Raw genomic sequence first — 13,019 nt, forward strand, 5'->3', positions numbered from 1 at the left:
AAGAAAGAAAGAAAGAAAGAAAGAAAGAAAGAAAGAAGAAAGAGAAATTTTAGAATATTCTTTACCTTATATACTTTTTTTTAGTGTTTCACTTTTGTTCAAAGTACCTTTGAACTCTTGATGGCAGGAAATTTAAATTACTCTTTCATTTAAATTACTCTTTCCATTTAAAAGAATAGTGTCCCTGGTTCTTTTCTGAGGTCTGTCTCTCTGAGACCACTGAGCATTCTCTCTCTCTCTCTCTCTCTCTCTCTCTCTCTCTCTCTCCCCTTGTGTCAATGAGTAACCCTCCCAATTCTTGTAGGATGTTATTCGTTTACTAGAATGGCTGGTCAATTACATATAGGTGATCTTTAGGGTCTGACACTGCCAGCAAATTAAATGAAAAATGCACACAAAGCTACTGCTGAGTTTCAAAATATAACTATTTGTGTCTTTCTAAAGTATCTTTGCGTGCTACCTCGACAGTGAGAAGAGACTGAGAGATGGGGAAGAGGGAGAAAAAGAGCACAGCATCCCCTTGCTGGGCCACTCCCAGTGTCTCTGCATTCTCCCCACGTTCTCCCAAGATCGCTAGCCATGACTCCAGAAAGAAGGGCAGACCTTGTCTCCAGGCAGGTTTACTAAGGGAACTATTATGTGTGATTTCTTAGCTAATCTGGATTTCTACTGAAGTGATAAATAAACGAGACAGAATGGCATGTGATGGCCAGCAATGTCCAGGACTGGTACACTCTGAGTTTAATGATACTTCCTTTTATATCAAGACATTGCAATATTGAATCTTGGGTCCATGTCTAAATTCTTGCATAGATTAAACCTCGCTAGTATATTCTTGCCATACAAGCAAGATTTGAACACAGTCGTAACTAGTCCCATTCAGGCATGCCAAGCTGGTTACCATAAATGTTATCCGTGAGCACCTCAGGAATACAGAGAAAGCAAGATGGGCATTTTATATCCATTCCTCATCCCTGAATCAGTTCTACAAGGCTAGATTGTGCTTTCAGTCCTTACAGGAATGGTATTTTTATACTATGAAAACTCCTAGAAGCGCTCTAGAAACAGGGTGTTCTGAAGGCTTAATTCATGTCCTACCTTTTAAACCCTCTTCTTTTAGAAATTACTACACAGCTACAACATGCATGAGTTCCACTCTGTAAAACGATTTCAATTCATTCCCTGTCTAGATCTTACCACACTATTTCCCTCATGTCAGTATTTATAGAACTGGTTAAAATTAAACTGTTTTGAAATAAGAAGAAGATACAAATATATTTTTAAAGAATGTTCATACATGAACTCTGGAATAAAGTTTGTAAGCAGGCAATTTTTTAAAAGAAAAATATAACCTCAGGTACAAAAATATTGCATGCATTAGTACTTACAAACCTGCCTATTCAAATATTATCCAAAGCATGCAAGATAACTTTACTGAATGTACACTTACACAATGCATGATTGAGTCTCACATGTTAATTTAGTTTTCCTTGCTCCTGAACAAGGGAGAATTTTCATGAACTCTGCGTTCCAGTTTTGCTACTTGCTTTTGTTACCCTTTCCTTGAGATTGTTTTCATGCTACCGCACTGACCTTGACAGATGTTCACACTTCCAATTTGTGCAGTGAGTGTTGTAGACAGTGCCAAGCTAATCCTCTAAAGACACTAGCTGTAGACATCCAACTGCTTCTCTTAAAAACCAACTGAGTCGCAACAGATCCAAGCTGAAACAAATCTACATGTCTGAATGCTACTGAACTAAATCATGTGCATTATGTCAGCATATAACTATAGGAGCTCTAAATTCTTTATAATACATTTTACAATCTTTCTAAAAGTCTAGGAATACCTTTTTTTTTTTTTTAAACTGCTTTCTATATAAGACCAGAAGGTTAATGTCAGACACACATAAATCATTATAAGGCAAAGGTCATGGGCCTTAATTTTCGGAAGTTACCTAGGAACGACGTAATGTCACACGATGTAAGATACCATAGCATTGCTCTGATACAACCTTGTCAGTATGGCAGGTGAGCTACTTGGGTCCCTGTCCCTTGGCAAACTAGATTTGATCAATATGTTTACAGACTGAAATTTAGGCGATTATTTCACGGTCACTTGAAATCAACACTGAAATTGTCATACTGATTTTTCTGTAAGCCGTGTTATATGAGACCAGAAATGGAGAGAGAAAAGGAGTGTTGTGTTGGTCATGGCTTCCTTATCGACCTCCTGTGCCCCTCCATACCACACACACACACACACACACACACACACACACTGTAAACTCAAATGTCAAACTCCTTCAACACACCAAAGAGCCTTGTGTGGAGGCTCTAAACAGTTAAATGAAGAGAAAAATAGAAATGTGTGACTTAGCAATCTCTGCTGCAGTGTTTCCCCGTGCACGCTGTCTGCTACCTGCAGCCTCTGCAGAAATACCAAACTAACATGCGGCAATCCAGCGCTCTGATCTAGGGACAGTTTTCTCGGGAGCTTCTCTAGAGAACCCCAGCTTGCAGCATTGCAGGCTGTGATTCAGTGGGATGCTTTTAGAACAGCTACAGTGAAAACACGAAGAAGAAAAAAAACCAATAAAGTCACTGTGCTTAACACTAAAATGTGTGTAGTTTGCTTTTGGCGTGGGTTTTTCTTTGAATTTCGCAACAACGGAAGCTATGACACAGAAAAAGACTAAGAGATATACACACTCAAGTAGGTGATTTGAGCATCTGAAATTTTCACTGAATTTATAATATTTTGCATGGGTAGCATAAAAGGATTGTTTTCATGGTGACTGTTACCGAGAGTGAAAGGAGGTACACCAAACCGCAATTTTTACCAGCTTCCTTTGGCTTCACCCATGTGTCATCCAATCCAAACCCTCTTCAATTTTCGTTTCTCAAATTTGTTTACATCTGTTGAAAATAACCTGATTAATTTAGTAAACTTTTTTACAAAATAAACATTTATTAACTATTTAGAAAACACATTTCTATATTTTTTGTATATCTATGAATATTACATATCTAATCTAATCTAAAAGTTTTATTTTAACACAAATTCTAGGACGCTTCCTCACTAATGCTCAATAATGTTTGAAATCTTGAGATTTCATTTTTAGGCTGAAATAGGTAGCCCAGAAAAAAAATTAAGTGTTTTATTGAGTTTCTAAATTAATACCAACTGAAATTAAGTGATCTATAGTGAATGAATAGCAAGGGAGGATTTAAAAGTTATTAGCTTATTATATAATACTGTATTGTGATTTCGTAAAATAATATGTATCATAGCACAAGTCCATTGGGTATTATGATTTCATCTTAGTCTTTCCTTGCATTGCTTTTTGAAATAAAATTACTACTATAAAAATAACCTATCATCATACTGGATGTGTTTAATTTACTCAAATGGCTTAAAATTTGCAAAGTACCAAGATTAAGGTAGTATTTTTATACTATTATTGGAAGCATGCCTTCCCTTTTACACATGAAATTGTATTTATATTTGTGCAGTTTTAAACAATGTTTTCAAATAAACTTTGTCTGTGGCTTCAAGATCTTTTCCGGTATCTTTCAAAATGGGATTTGAAGACCTCACCTGCTTCAAATCAAATAGCATCCAATTTATACTACCGGTTAAAAGGTTCTTTTGTTGAATTATCACTGCATAAGATTTTGCATGAGTTATCTGAAAATCAGGAATGCATTTTTAGATTAAAAAACTTTAAACCTTCCTTTGTGAATTTTTTAATACTAAAATATTATTTAACCTGAACCTGAAATTTGTGATCTTTTTAGAATAAAGTATATTAAAATATATTTCACTTCAGGGTCTTTCTTTGGGGGAGAGCAGTCATTCAGCAAATATTTGAGCAGTACTTCTTTGAGCAGGAAGTAGTCTAGGTGTGTGACACAGTGATAAATAAAATCAAATTCATGCTTGAAAAATATAGATTTCTGCGGGAAGAGACTAAAAGTCCCTTAACAGGAATGCAGTGTGTTGCAAAACTGTAGGCCAGGGCAAGTAAAGAATTATGAGAGGGATCAGAGGTTCTGTTATCTGTGATCAGAAAAGGTTGCTCTTAGGTGCCATCTTGGCTGAGATTTGAACGAGAATCCAGGCAAAGGGAGTTGAAGAAAACACTCCCGGAAGAGCCAAGAGCTACTGCAAGATGCTGAGTTGGGAAGGAGCTTCCTGAGTGATGCAGAAGAAATGAGGCTGCACACAGCAGGACAACCTGGGAAGGTGGGCGGGGCTGGGAGAGGCATGGGCCTTCCAGAGCAAGGTAAGGGACACTGCCCTTGGCCCTCCAGCAGACAGCACGCAGACTGAAGTTTCTGTTTCCAAATGTGTAAGTCAGTGTGCAAGGGAGGAACACTAGTCTCTGATGGGAACAGCTAGAGGGAGGGACAGGAGCACCCCGGCTGACTCTTCACCGTTTCCTCTGTCGAGCTCGGATAGTGTTTAACCGGGGTGGCATGTCATTTCCCCTCTGTGAAATCAAGCTGCACATTTTCCTTCCCTGCTTCAAGGCTGGGCTATGTTAATATAAACCCATCTACCTAGTAGTGGATTGAGGCCTTTCCTCAAAATAACTCAAACCCCAAAATAACTCAAACCTCATGTGTCCTTCCCCCACATTTTAAATATGAATTATATTAATTTCCTGAAATTGCTGCCATCTGCCCATGTGTATATTCAAAACCAGCCCAAGGTTTGAAGAGCTTTATCATGTTTTACAAGAGTCCTTAAAGTAATAGACACTTTAGGATAAAAAAAAAAAACTTTTTGAAAACTCACATCCCATAATAAGTCATGTTGCCTGCTGCATGCTCTTTTCCCACCACACTGGAGCTGAAATCCAAGACCTCACATATAGTAAGCAAGTGCTCTCCCTCTGGTACACCCCCAGTCAACTTGGTAATCATTAACGCACCAAAAGTTTGAGAATCTCTCCCTGTAGAACCAACCTGTGAGTGGGTGGATGCCAGCCTTCTCAGCACAGGTCCCCCCCCTCTATTTATACTTTGGGCTTCTCACAAAAGAAACCACTGATATTTGTGTGTCAATTTATTTCACTTATGATCTCAAGGCACAAGCTCTTTGAAAGAGTAACAGAAAGTAGACGGACATGTACTGAAACCTCCCATGTGCCAGATTCCCAGGCTAGATGCTTCTACTCTACTCCCCAAGTGAGGACCCATATCCCACATGTTTGCTTTATAGTTAGTTTTACCTGGTCCATAGTTAACATTAACAATGAACATCATAGCAAAAACTGTCCAAGGAAAAGTACCTCCCATGTTAAGAGCTCATTAAACATCACATCTGATGCTAAAAACTGCCAAAACTGCCCCAAGAAAGCACAGGATTAAGAGGAAATGGTCAAAATACTAAAAGCTAATGAAAGAATAAAATATTCTTGACAAAATTTAGATTTGCAAAGCTTGACACAGTAAACCTAGGTGCCATGAAAATTATAGCTGCAAAAGAAAATTTACAATAACAAAAGTTATAATACAGAAAAAACAATGGTACCAAACTAATAAATCTGATTACCCTCATTTAATTTTCTGAAATACCATTTAATCTCATTAAAACTGAAAGTCAACTATAAAAGCTTTAAAATAGTTCAACTGAACTATTCTGCACCTTCTCCTCCCTTCAGTTTTCTACTCTTTGCCTTCCTCTTTCAGCTGAAAATCAAGTTTCCTTTTCACTGAGAAAACTAAAGCAGGCAGACGAGGACTTCCAGGTACCCACCTGGCTTGATCTCCGGCTTCCTGTCAGTTCCATCCCCTGATGAAATCAACTCCCCACTTTGGCACCAGAGACCATCCCTCTGCCTGTTCAGGCCATCAGGCCAGTAATCCTTCCATCTTGCTTCCATCATCTGCAACATTTTGTTATTTGACCAATTTTTTTGCAGCCAAGCACAAAAGGCTCCTCTTGACTCAACCAAACCTTTCCTGTCAGCTATCATCCAGTTCTTTGCTCTATAGCAAGACAAAACAAAAAGCGGTAGAGAGTTGCCTATGTCCACCACCTGCAATTCCTCTCTTCCCACTCTCTTCAACCTTCTTTCATTCTTCCTCCAAAACTCATATGTGACCTCCACATTGACCAATCGCATGCTTAATTCTTAGTCCTCATCATACCTAAACTATCAGTTAGACAGTTATCACTCTCACTTTTACTGGCTTCCAATCCAGGCACCACTCTCTTCTTTTCCTCCACTTCAGCAGTTAATCCTCTTGGTCTCCTTTACTGAGTAGTTCTTTCCCTGACAACTTATAATAAAATGATCCAAGACTCAGTATCCCACCCTCTCCAACATCCCAACTCCCTTCACTGGCAATCGTACCCAGACCCATTGCTTCAACTGTCATCTAAATGCTAACTCCTCAATTTTTCAACTTTCAGTCTTCCAAAATCCAGTGTTGTATAGCCATCTTCCAAGGCAAAATCAACTAGGAAGATCTAATAGGCATTTCAAACTCAACACATCCCAAATTAAACTCCCAATCATCTCTTTCCATCACCTGTATCCCAGGCCTGCCAAGCCTCCCAAGCCTCCCTGTGTGGGTTGATTGCAACAGCATTCTTCAATTGCTCAGGACAAAAACTTTGGGGTCTTCCTCAGCTACTCTCGTTCACTCACACCCCAAGTCCTACACACCACAAAGACCTGCCGGACTCACCTGCAAACGGATCCAGAATCTGACGATTCTTACTCCAATGCTACCATCCCACCTAAGCCATCATCCTCTCCCCTTGCTTACTACAGTAACCCCAACTTCTATGCTTGCCCACCTACCACCTGATTTGAACAAAGAACAGCACCAAACCTTCCATCAAAACTTCACACTGTCCTCTGCACACTCTACAGTGGATCCCTCCCAGTCGCACCCTAGGCCCAGGCAAGCTGGTCCCTTTCGACCTCCTGCTGCACCACTCTCCCCTCATCCCCTTCTCTCCAGTCATGCTGTTCCTTTTGTGGTTCATCTGATGAACCATATATCCTACCACCCTGGGGCCTGAGAACCTGCTAGTCCTGGCCAACACCATTCTTTCCCATACATCTACCTAGTGACACCATTTCCTTCATGTCTTAGATCAAACTACACCTCCAAATGATGCCTTTCTGAGTTCTTGTTCTGTGTTGCCTTTGCTCCTTGGCACTTAATCCATTTTGTGGGTTAAATAATCTACTTATTTTGAATTCTTTGTGCCTGTCTCTCCCTGCTAGAAAATATACCCAGCAGGGGCAAACTTGTTGACAGATACATTCTAAGAAAAATGATGCACAGCACATAGTAGATGTTTTCTATTTATTAAATGGTGAACCACGTAATGAATCAACTAACTTAGCAGAATAATCTACAGAAAAGAACTTTTGAAAAAAGTTACTAATGTTGGGAATAGCAGGAGTGGATTATTTGTAGTTTTCCACAAGGCATCTTGATTTTAGCCCCACAAGACTAGTTTCAGATTTCTAACCTAATAAATGTATTGTTCAAGTCACTGTGCTTGTGTTAATTTGTCATATCCACAACAGGAAACCCATACCTCTTAGAAATGTGATGTCCGGGAAATGACAAGGTCTCTCCATACAGTGGATGTCACCAGCCAACTGAGAGCCAGGCCACCACAGAAAGGTCTCAGTTGCCTCCCCTGTGTGACATCAAATCCGGCAAGGAAAACCTAAATCACGCTCCTCCCACCTGCCCCCTCCCTCACAGAGGTAACAAGCAGCCATCCCTGAGTCCTCTGCAACAGGGACCAAGAGGCCACCCCAAGAAGTCCTGAAAACAGATAAAAATCTCTCATTGTGTCCAGGTATACTTATTCCCCAGGTGGAAGAGAATTAACAGTGACAGAATCAGTTGATGTGGCAGAAGAGGGAAAAAAGAGCCATGAGGGGACCTCAGATTGTGAGAATAGCTTTTAATTTAAAACAATCAAAGCAATAAATCATTCATCTCTTTCCATCATAGGCAAATACTCTCTCAAAACATTTGAAAGAATTTAAACAACAACTGCGCCTAGTGCAAAATAAAATAAATACAAACCCTTTCAGGAACCAACATCAAAACCTGCTGGGCAGGGGTCACAGGCCACAGGCCCAGTCGCTGCCGAGGCAGAGAACATGAAGAACAGCAAGATCTGCACAGCACTTAACACACTGGGCTTTGAACAGACGAAACAATACCTGGGGTGGGGGTGGGGGGACCTGCAAGAGAATGTTGCCTGCCATGAGGCCAATATGCCCATCACCCTCGTGTGGCTAACGTACCTGGAAGATGCTAGAAAACTAAGTACAAAGCATAAAAATGAAATATAAGAAGTAAAGCCATGCTGTTATGTTGAGCTGTAGGGGACTCAGGTCAACAATTTCTGATATTGCCAGTGAAGCAGAAGACCAATACTATTATGGACTACTGGACTCTTTTAGAATATTTTGCTGAGTTCATACACCTATAATATTCAAATAACGGAACTAAACAAAAAAGGGGATACAGATGAATATCCATTTTGTATCTGTGTATTCAAAATGGTTAGGATAGATATATAGTTACATTTTCTTAATGAATAGAGGGATTTGTTCTAATAGTGTTTGTAAATAGGTATCATGTCTGCATCTTGTACAGCAAATAACCACTAGGAAGAATGTATGCAATGTGTGAATTATTGAAACTGTCCTACCAATGTGGTTTGAAACTGCCTCATTGCTATTTGTTTCTCAATAAAATTATGGGGGAAAAAAAAAAAAAGGCAGCCGCAGCTCCTAGGCAAAGTGGAAAAAGGCAGTTTGGGCCCATCTGCTTTTGTTTATTAATTGGGGAGCTTCATACAATATATATGATTTTAGGCAGAACGCTCTAGAGGAGGTACTATGTGTCTCCCAGTACATCTGACTCCAGCAAAAACATCTGTTGTGCTTCCATCTATTCAAATGCTTTGCAGAAATCATCTTCCCACACAAAGTATTTCTCTGCCTGCCTCACACAGAGGCCAGCGCTGCACTGGCCCTGCCTAATACAAGTACGACAACAGCCACACATCTGATTTTAAATTTTGGCAGTAGCAAATTAAAAACAGATCACATATGATAATGTTTCTTTTAATATTTATAAAGCTATCATTCTACTTAGTCAAGGCAGCCAATATATTATATTTTAGATTGCAATCAATCTAAATTATTGATGAAATGGGTATACTTTTTCTGACACGCATGTCCTGGTATGTATGTTCAAGATCTGGGGTGCAGTTTATGTGGCAGCACAGTCTCAGTTTGGAAAGGCCACAACCCAAGCGGTCGCTTTGCCACCGGTGGTTACCGATGATCACACTGACTGGCAGAGGGCTACAGAATCCAATGCGAACTCTTTTAGGACAATTTGTTGAGTAAGAAATCTCCATGACACAGTATATGCAATCTTACACACCAGTTTATGAGAACAGAATCTTTGTCAGACACGTAGGATTTTCTGTTTAAAGGGCAGAATCCCATCGAATCCCATCCTCTGGCCTGCCCCCACCCCTTCAGGCTCTCCACACACTGCTCAGACTGATGGTGCGACTTAGCAACAGAGATGTCTCTGTGATTGATGACAGAGACAGCCTTGCTGACAGAGGCCAGCTGCAAGCGCTGATCAGGGACCCCAGCTCTCTGTGAGTAAGTCGGACTTTTCAAATGTTCAACAGATTTTACAGATTCAGCTGAACTTCTTCAAGAAAGTGTTTGAAGTGGATTTTTGTCTCTGAGGGAAATAGCAGCAAACTACTTCATAAACTGCAAAACTGTAACTTTCAAGAGTGAAGAAGAAGGAGGTTATTATTGAAGCAAAGATAAATGGGGCAAGGAATAGAAATGAGATGGGGACATGAAAAATGATAGTTCCTGCACTGGGCCGTATAAGCTGTAACAATATAAAAACCTGGCATCTAACCTTTAAACGATCCCCACAGCTCATATGTCTGCTTCTGGTAGCAACCACAGGAAAATGAAAATAGGATAAAATGTTAGGGTATCTGAGCTCATCTGATGCATTCCTTTTGAAGAAAAGGGCTCAGAAAAGTAAAATAACTGAGCCCTACCAACCTAGGAGCAGAATCGGGCTGCAGATCCAGGGGCTCTTGCTGGGGACTTTAGTTAAAGGGAATAAAAGACTCAGAGACTCCAAAATGAGCATTGGGGAAACAGCAGGCACATTCTCTTGTAGGTTCAGGAAGCTACTCAGTTCCAAAACACTGATGTAAGTGTCACTAAAACATGAATTTTTCCAATCACCATTTTTCTGTGCTTCTTTTTCTTTTAAAAGAAAATTACAAATCTAAACCAAATAGGATTACTGATTCATTATTTGGGCGTTTAGATCAACTGCCAAAATTAAAACTTTGATACATTTTCCAAAGAGACATTCATTGGGGTTGTACAAATGGACAGCAAAAGATATTTACAGGAAGAAAGTGCCATCTTCCACAGACACCTACAGACAGTGAGGATTTCACGATGCTACCACCATGCCTCACAGCGGATTCCTAATGGGCTGATTCCTAACAACCCACACAGTATTCCAGTGCTCCATCACAAATAACCTCATCCACACACATGTGTAACACTACGCAATACAGTTCACTTTTATTCCACGGAAACCTGCTTTGTGTATACTAAGAGACACACATGAACACAACTGTACGCAAGAAACTCAGTGTTTGCTCCAGTTTTTCCCAACTGTCAGCCTGAAATAAAGAATAGCACAGATACAAAACTTGGCCTTGTAGAAATAGCCCTTTGTTTTGTGAGGCAGGGAAACAGCAGCCAGAGCACTTTCTTACAATGTGTTTAGGCATCAAAAGGGCTACGTTCCTTTTTCTACACCAGGAAATCAAGTAAGTTTATAGCCTAGAATGTGAAGTACAGATTTTACTGTATTGATTTTGCAAAGTTTTACTATAAAATGTTTTTGTTCAAAATACACATGCTATCTTTGTTCAGATTTCAACACAAATTCCCGATTATCCTCCCACCCACCCCACCCCCAAATAGGCCTTTGCTTTGCAACATCATCGAAAACAAGTCATTTTTGATGTGTGTCTGGAATCAGTACTTTAGGCTACTCAGCCCTACGAGGACAGGATTGGTAAGGCAGCTTAGCATGGGGCTTTCCACCAGAGCTGGGGACTTGTGTCATGGAGCAGGACTGTAAGGGACTGGAGGAAACACTAGAAGGCAACAGCAGTGGGTACAGCATAGTAGAGGGTTACTGCACCGTGAGCTCCCTCCTGCCAATCTCATTTGTTCCCAAACTGAAGAAAACATCAGATGAGAGAAGGCAGGAAACAGTCTCTACTGCGCCAGCCCCTGGCACCCACCTTCCACTCTGTAAGGCTCACCCTGTCAGATGTCACCAGGGCCTCAGAGCAGTTTGGAAGGCGAGGGCAAGTGTTAGCATACCACTGTGCGCATAAGGATGGTGAGGTACCTGCCCGGGGCCCACAGCCAGTTGGGGCAGCACCAGGTCTCCAGGCCACTGGCCTTGGGCTCTGCTCCTTGTCCCTTGCTTACATGGCACAAGTGATTTCCTGTGAGGCAGGGGCCAAGCACACACAACCAGAATCCTGACTGTCCTCAACTTACTGCACCTGGATTCATTTCACTCAATCGGTGTTGCTGTATTTTCTTAGGGTTTCTTGTTAGGCAGACAGCAATAAATCCATTTTCATTTGACTGAATTATCTGAAACAGAAACGCCAGAAGGTCTGGAATTTGGTGCAAATGCTGGCATTCCACTTTGTATCATATTTGAAACCGACTGAATCCCACGCTGCAATTAAAATACTGAAATAACCAAAATGAAAGAGATAGCCTTTCAAGATGCTTTATGAAGTTTCTTTGAATCTGAAATCCTTAAAGTGTCCAAGACCACAAAGTTGATGATAGAAAATAAGTACTACGGGCCAGTCAGGAGGCCAGAGATGAAACTGGCCCCAGAAAAAAAAACATGGAAATAGAGGCAGGCAAAGAGCTCAGAGATGAGCAAAATGAGAAACAAACGAGGAGCATTTAACGAGATTCTGGGGAGCTACCCCTGGGGCAATCAGAGGTTGCTGTTCTACCTAAAAATAACCATGATACCATTCCGAGGTGGGCTGTTGAGAAAGACAGAATCCATCTACCTCGGGAAAGCACAGTCTACACTACCATGGGCATCTGGTAACTTGCCACTAAATGCCACAGACCCCGGTACATTTTTGACAGCACTTCAACAGGACAACTCAGCCCTCTCCACATCTTAAAATCTAAGTGGGGAACTAATTTTTTTTAAACTGTTCCTGAGTTATAGTTTTCTTAAAATATTTACTTGCCTGTTCCAGGTCTGCTTAATACCGACTATTTAGCCTTTAAAAACCAATCCATCACAGATTTTTCTAGTGGACTTTAAAGGTCACACACTCTCACTCGCTCACACACATTCACACAACTGTATTATGAATTTTGATATGATTTGAATTAAAAATAGCTTTCATTACAGATGTTCTATTATACATGAGTAGGCCAGAAATTATTGTGCATAATGAAAAAAAAAAAAACAACTATGCCATAAATAAAGCCCAGCTCAGCTGCTGATTTTCTATATGAAACAGAAGTGGGCTTTTTGTTTATTCTAGTTGAGGCCACACCACTGGCCACATGGACTGAGCTCTCTGGAGGCCACTACTACTGACCTCCAAAGTAAAGTAGTGGGCGGGGGGGGGGGCGGCGCACTGTCATCTTTCATACGCTGGTGGCAGATGCCACATCAGCAATATGGGTAACTTTATTTATATCACCCTCTCGTTGGACATCTATAAAACTATCTACAACAGAGTGTCATCACTAATAGAAATTTCTTCCCAGTTCTATGTCAGAAGGTGTCAAATAATCGTGCTCTTTAAATAAACTATAAATACCCAATGTAGTTCTTCATATCTGGCTGTCCCAACATTTTCTGTCCATTTTTTTCTTTTT

The sequence above is a fragment of the Octodon degus genome, unplaced genomic scaffold (genome assembly GCF_000260255.1).
Source record: "Octodon degus isolate 3935 unplaced genomic scaffold, OctDeg1.0 scaffold00298, whole genome shotgun sequence".
NCBI classification, from domain to species: Eukaryota; Metazoa; Chordata; class Mammalia; order Rodentia; family Octodontidae; genus Octodon; species Octodon degus.